This window comes from Miscanthus floridulus, chromosome 8 (genome assembly GCF_019320115.1).
Source record: "Miscanthus floridulus cultivar M001 chromosome 8, ASM1932011v1, whole genome shotgun sequence".
Classification (NCBI taxonomy): domain Eukaryota; kingdom Viridiplantae; phylum Streptophyta; class Magnoliopsida; order Poales; family Poaceae; genus Miscanthus; species Miscanthus floridulus.
This window is the reverse complement of record NC_089587.1, coordinates 166,318,096-166,325,787: the sequence shown is the minus strand read 5'-3', so window position 1 is coordinate 166,325,787 and position 7,692 is coordinate 166,318,096. Positions and strand designations below refer to the sequence as shown.

General features: G+C 41.4%; 1 pseudogene; it reads right to left on the bottom strand.

The window, feature by feature from the left end:
• Nucleotides 1-5,450: 5,450 nt before the first annotated feature.
• LOC136470129 (DNA glycosylase/AP lyase ROS1-like) overlaps nucleotides 5,451-7,692 on the bottom strand; it is a 13,680-nt pseudogene continuing 11,438 nt past the window's right edge.

Here is a 7,692-nt window from a genome sequence, read left to right as displayed (position 1 = left end):
TGTTGATAACTTCAGTAGAGGCTTCAAAATCACAGATTGAGTCTCCTTCTTGGTAGGGTAGAGCTGTTGTTGTCGCATTGTCGACTAGTTGGGTACCGCTATCCTTAGGAACGGAACCTGGCTAGTGGACGATGCAGTCTTGAGATGTTATAGTTAAGACAAGACCTTCCTAGGCTCCTTTCAGTGGCATTCTAAGCACAGGATTGGTGGATTCTTTAGGCCATGTCTGATAAGATGTTGCCATGTTGTGGAGTCCGAATGGAAGAGGACCCAACTTCTTTAAAGTGCTCTGAGTGTACTCCGAGTTGTATCCTTGATAGGTTGACATCGTGCCTCGAAGCCTTGTTGGAAAAGAACTCGGATACGACTCTGTCTCGGAAGCAGAACCTGAGTTTGAATCGGATGCGTGAAGTCATGAAATCTAAATTGGATTGGACATCACGAGCTGCGTGAATCTTCCGACAAGCTGATCTATCGTTGTCGTCAAAATGGAAAAGTCCTAACGATGATCTGAATCTTCAAGGAGACGACCTTGAAGCTTGCCATCGTTGCTTGCCTCGTAGATCCACAAACCGAAGATGAAGGTTGATCCCCTTGAGAAGATCATGTTGTCGAGGTCCATCAAGCTCTCGGATGCAAAGTCACCGAAAGCCCCTACCTGGCGCACCAACTGTCGATGTTTCACCACCGATAGCCTACCATGGGGGTCCTCGGGGTAGTATGTTCAGGCTTCAGCGTATGCAGAACTCGACGGTAAATGCAAGAGACAATCGATTTATTCTAGTTCGGGCCCTCGACCGTGATCGAGTAATAGCCCTACGTCCAGTCGGCGTTAGCCTTTGCGTTGGATTGATCGTAAAGCGTTGTCTTGTACAGTTGTTCTCTGAACTCCCAATCTAAGGAGCCCTGCCCTTCTTTATATAGTCAGGAGGTCAGAGTCTTAGTCGGTTTTCAATGAGAGTTCCTAGTAGAATTACAGAATAATACTACTACTAAGATTACAGGGGAAGAATCCTAGTTAGACTAGATCTTCTCCCTTCCTTGCGGGGTATCCTGTGGGTCCCGCACCGACTGGGTCCCGAGCACTTCATGGTTGAGTTCTGGAAGCCTCGTCTTGTTCCTTCAAGTCTTGTCGAGCAGGAACAAGCGTCGTCTGAGTGCTTTCTTGAGCAAAACCATGTAGCGCTTCGTGATATCATCACGTGATGTGTACCTTTTTGAAGAAAAAAGTACTCCCATTTGGATGTCACCTGTCGATGTTTGACTACCGATAGCCTGCCACGGGGGTACCTGGGGCAGTATGTTCGGGCTTCGGCGTATGCAGAACTCAATGGTAAACGCAAGAGACAGTCGATTTATCTTGGTTCGGGCCCTCGATCGTGATCGAGTAATAGCCCTACGTCCAGTTGACATTAGCCTTTACGTTGGATTGATCGTAAAGCGTTGTCTCATACAATTGTTCTCTGAACTCCCGATCCAAGGAGCCCTGCCCTCCTTTATATAGTCAGGAGGCCAGAGTCCTAGTCGGTTTACAATAAGAGTTCCTAGTAGGATTACAGAATAATACTACTACTAAGATTATAGGGGAAGAATCCTAGTTAGACTAGATCTTCTCCCTTCCTTGCGGGGTATCCCGTGGGTCCCGCACCGACAGGTGCCTTACCGGAGAGGGATGCTGTCGGCAGAGAAGCCAGAGAGGGAGGCGCTGCCGCTGGCCTAGTCGCGAGTCGCGACTCCCGAGAGGTCGTGGGTGAAGGGGAAGAGTCCAAGAGGGATCGAACCGTGGAGGGAGGCTACGGGCGTGCAGGGCTAGTGGGGGGGGGGTAGGATTGAGTGGAGCGCGTGATGCAGTATCGCACGGACGGGAAGGAGGAGCGACCCCAAAAAAAGTCGCACCAAAAAATTGTCTTACTTTTATTCTTTTTAGTTGTAGGAGACTAGATGAATGCTCGTGCATTGCAACGGGTGCAACATAAATTAAATGAGATGTTTGTTAGCCAAAGTAAAAATCAAGAATATATCAATTCATTTTTTCACGTGTATTATACCATGATAATGTCTAGAAACACATTCATTATCGTAATGAATCTGAAATAAAAACTAGACTTGGAGCTTGTAGTCTGAAAGTTACGACAAACATCAGTTGCCTCAAAGGCTAAAAATTTATTGCTAAGCATCGAATTGAATTTATCCATGCTCTGCCTTGCCAAAACATATATACTCGGACTTACAATATCCTAGCCCGCATGAGGTATGGCAATAATTCATTTTTTGGGAAAAAAGTATTTGTTGTCAACATGCAACGCGAAAGACGATGAACGAGATTTGGATCACGATCATGATCATTGCGTGGTGATATTCCAATAAATTCCTTTCTCTTCCCATAATTATCTTTTCATTTTATTCTATTTTATTTACTTATCTTACAGTGTCTCCATGCAGTGATTATTTGTCTGCCGGTGATTCCGTGAGTTTTATTCCATTTTATTTACTTGCCTTCCAGTGTCCCCATGCGGTGATTATTTGCCTGCCGGATATGGATCGCATGAGATGCGGTGATTATTTGCCTGCCGGATATGGATCGTATGAGTGTTTTGGTCCTGCCGGGTAGATGTTGACAATCCGTATGTTTTAGTTGCAGGGATAATACTAACAGGTGTGTTTTCTTTATTTTTTTTCTAATTCTTACCTTTAATACTAACAAGTGCAGAAGCTTCTTTCTTTTCTAATTTTTACCTTTAATACAAACATGTGTGGAAGCTTCTTTTTCTAGATTTTACATTTAACACTAACTTGTTTGATTTCTCTCTTTCTCTAATTTTTAGCTTTAATACTGACATGTGTGGATGCTTCTTCACATGTGGCAGCAAGGACCCATCATTGCTAGTGGGCCAAGCATGCCAACGTGGATTATATATGTAGGCAATTTTTTTTAAATCAACTACAATTTATGACAAGTTAGAATTGTCATACACATCATCACAAGCACAATGGTAAAATAGGTTATGACGATTTTGGGTTGAACTTAATGACAGAGAATATTTATTTGTCATTAAGATGGACTGGCTCACGTCAATCGTCATAAAAAGAGTGTCTCAGTGACAGATAACTCTATTGTCATTATTTATTCGTCACAGAAGGTCCCATTTGTTGTAGTTTTGTATTTGATTTGACCAAAATAAAATTTGAGATCATGAGCAGCCCATCAAACTCCTTTTTCTAGTCATGCGTTCCTGCAGTAGCATGTTGGTCATCCTCTTATGTATGAGATAGCCTAAGTCAGTACTCAGTAGCCTTGTCATAATATAATATATGCTCTAGGTGTTTTTGGAAGCCTTCGTCCACTTACCCAACAAATGTGTTGGTCTGCCAAGCATTCGTTGGTCATCTAATTTTTTTTGCAAGGAAAAGAGAGGCTCATTTATTACTCAGAAAAGTTATTACAATCCTGAGCAATAATTTGCTCAATACATAGTGGCACCACCAAATACCAAGTGGCCGAGTGGCCCGTTCTCAATGCCAGCTGCACGAGCTCATGGGCAGCACAATTACTCTCTCTTCTCATGACGACAACTCTCCACCCGACTAACGTAAAGCACCTCCTCTAAGATAAAGCGAAGCCGAGACCGGTCTTTTGTTGGCCGCTGTAGCATCGCACATACCGAACTGCAATCGGTCTCCACAATCACCGGCCCTTCTTGTTGGTCATCTAAATTTGACCATGTGCCGATATTTTTTGTCCTGTCGTCTTGGGTGGTTGTCCTGTCGTCTTGGGTGGACGCACCAAATTTTGGTGCCAATCCAGATGACCATGCAACCTTTATCTCTGTCTCAATTCTTGCAACCGATCACCATGTTTAGCCCCCATCTACTTAATTCCTTGTCTAAATTCAAACCCTAGATTAGGCCTACAGTCGGTGTAGTGCGCAAGCGAGGGTTAAGAGTATAACAACAACCGATATTTAAGCAATGGAGCGGTCCATCGGCGAGTAGTGCTAGCAACCAACATATTGTGCAAGACCACGCGCAGCTGGATGACCATGCAACACCCAAGTGTTTTCATGTAGATTCTAATAGAGCTTTGAAAAATGAAGAACCGACCAATAAGCATGAATTATAACTCTTCTCTAAACTGCCAACCAAATATATCCCAGGCAAGGTGGAACTCAAAAATTTTGAAGCTGTTCAGCTGATAAGCCGGCTAATGCTGATTTGTTGTGAGAGAAAAACACTGTACCATGGCTGATAAGCCGGTCTGATAAGCTCATGCTGATTTGTGTTTATATCACTTAAAAATTCTGGTCCCGTCACTGCTCTCCTACCCTCATGGGACATGGATGTAGAAATGAGGTTGCCTCGGTTAACAAGTAGATGTTAGTTAACTGAAAATTCCATGGAAATCTTGTTCGATATCCATGACCCGCGACCCATAACAAGTAAAGGTAATGTCATTTAGAAAATATAAATTTTACTTGTGGGACATTTGCATGCACAGAGTCTCTCCTTCCTCATGAGTTTTACTGGGTTAGCTTACTCTCTTTTATTATCTTATTACTAGTACTTACTCTCTTTTGTCATCTCATTAATATTACTAACTATAGAGACTTTTTTTTCAAAGTCTCCATACTAATCCATTTTCAGAAAATATTACTCACATTTGCCATTGTGAGAATTAAACCCTAAATTTAACATATCTGCCACTGAAAAATAGCCGACAGTAAACGCCCTATATCCTCATCTAAATTGTAGACCTAATGCCATTATTTATGAAAAATAATATTATGTATTAATTATCCTAAATTAGCATGTATGATTAACCAAACATTTCGTAACAAGTTACCTTTACTAGATCTAGATGTTATTAGTTAACTGAAAATTCCACGATATCTATTTCCAACAGGCTAGCAAAGTCGTATTTTCTGGTGTAGAAGATGTCGATTAACAGAAAATTCTACACGGTCTTTGTCTAGCAAGTAGCAAGTCGTCATTCAGTTGTTAGTGCTAATAGTACATTAGTACCAGAAGACTAGAATTACAGGCTTGATCTTTCCGATATTTGTATCTTGACTTGAGGTATAACCAGCCGGTGTGAGTTTGGTAGTGTCAACAATACCGTAAATTAGTACGAGTAGACTAAAATTACAGTCTCCCTCCCTCTTTCACAGCCTAGACTAAAATTACAGTCTCCCTCCCTCTTTCACTGCCTGCAGCCTAACCAAGTAACCCTCCGTCTTTTTCACTGCCTGTAGCCTAACCAAGTAACAAGCAAGGTTGTGGGACCTTTGTTTTAATATAAAATTCTATTGTTTTTATTGCGATGATGTTCGCTCATACGCAAACATGTGCGCCTCGTTATTCAGCGTATTATGTTTCTCTACCTCTCACACTTCTTCACAAACCAGGTAGTGAATACACTTTTTTCAGACAATACTCAAAAGATTGGCCTGAACACACTTCTTTCTGACCCTATGCAGGTTTCAGTTGCGAATAATGTAACAGGAACTAAGGTAAACAGTCTAAGATGAATAAAAATAAAGCACAAGACAGGCAGAAATAAAATAGTGGCCACACGAGAGATCACCATTTATTCGCTCCCAATCTCGGGCGCACACAACTAACATTATCCTTCTAAGTCCTAACCAGGGGGTGTTACAGAACTAGTTCAGCATTATTCCCAGCTACAGCTACAGTTCGTTTTTTGCAGACCATTAATTCCTAGCTACAATTTGTACACAGCTACGTCAAGCAGCCATCAGCTCCTACTTAGTGGAAGATGCTTTCGTCTCGTTCTTCCTCTTCCTCTCCGGCGATGTCCTGCCCCGCTTCACAGGCTTCTCACCAGCTGGTTTCTTTATGGTGTTGGTAGCATGCAGTGTGGCACATAGGCGCAGTGGTATTCTGGTCCTCCGATGAAACGCTCGTACACAGACATATCCTGCAAAAAACCACCAAGCGGTTCTGCCCTGTAAGATTAGACCAGAAAAGATTCCCCTAAAAAGAAAAAAAAAAGATTAGACCAGAAAGGAATCGCATGTCATGTCTGTGTCAAACAAACCCGTGGGCCGGGTAATTGATCTGCAATACTATGCTTTCATAGCATGCCATTTCTGTCGCAAAGCTCATTTCTCTTGCACAGGTTGTTAGATGGATAACATGTTGGATTTTCCGTCTATGATTCTGGGATTTGAACCTATGATCTATGAGCTGAGAGCCTTAAGACGAAGACCAATGACTCAGCCAAAAGAAAAGAAAACCAAGAAACGTTCAGAGCCACTTGATACCTTCCTTGAAGCATTCCTGGATATCTTCCCTTGTTTGACCTGAGGTTGATAAGAATTTAAGTTAAATGACTCATCAACAATCATTTCACGGCTGTCTTTCATGTTTATATTTCACTTATATAATACCTTTTGTGATTGAGTGTATAGATGCACCAAAGTATACAATGCTTCTCTTCAGCATCCCAATACATTCCCTAGGTATAGTTATTGGGTTTCGGCTAGATGAGTAATCTGCAAAAACCTAAAAATGGGTATATTTTTTATGGACTACTGTTCAACCAATCTGGTATGGTATTTGTTTTGATTATTAAAGGCTATATACCTCATTTTCCTGGAAGTAGGTACCATTCAGCGAAAACTTTCCTCTATTTGCTGTCCGACATGGTATCTGCGTATTCACATATGCAAATGGTTAAGGAATAACAAAACAAAACAGAGGGGAACGTAACAACTTCAATCAGCAATATCGAGAAAAAATAGTTCAATGGTGAGTTTAGAGAGAGAGAGGGAGGGAGGGAGGGAGGCAGGGAATTGTTGTCATTAGAACTATGTAAGAATTTGCATCGATTCTGACTAATTTCATCCAATCCAAAGACAACAAAAAGAAGTGATAAGGAGTTGCCAAAGTTTTTTCAATAATTTTTAACGCATTTTTCATTAATTTTAAATCAGAATAAGAATTCTACAGAATTGAAGGGTATGTTTGGATGTAAGAGAACAAAATTCAATATCCTTGGGTTGGTTGGGATGAAAAACAAATTAATTACCCAGCCAACCCCAAGGGATTGGGTTGAAATCAAAACCAGGCCATGGCTGATCCATCAAAGATCAGTTGCGACTCCTAAGTAGAACCTCTAGGTCCTGGATTCAACTCCCGTAGGAGCGAATTTCAGGATTAGTTAGTCCTGAGTTCAACTCCCGTAGGAGCGAATTTTAGGATTGGTTAGAAATCATAATAGTAGTTGCTCACCAGAACCGTGCCTTCCACTGTGTAATCATCAGGACAAGAAAGAACCACTAGTAGGTAAGGACATATATCTTCTGGAACTCTGTCTTCGAACTGGTACACAAGCAAATAGGTCACTAGATTAATCAATGTCAGTGTAAAAGAAAAATATAACTCATAATTGTAGTAAAGTTAAGAATCACACAATATAGCACACCTCTTCTAGGATTAGATGGTCATCTGGGAGGATGTATCTACAGTAGAAGTTAGAAAAAAAACTTAGAGAGGTGCTGCTGATTTCTAAGGACAAAATTATATCAAGAAATCAAAATTACTTACGCATTGTGTTCTGTCCTAAGACGACCGATATTTTTTAGTTTTTTATTTCGGCCAAAGCTACCCTTTGGATTGATCACAGCCAAATCCTTTCCACGGTTCGGTGTCCAAGAATTACTGTTCAGCACA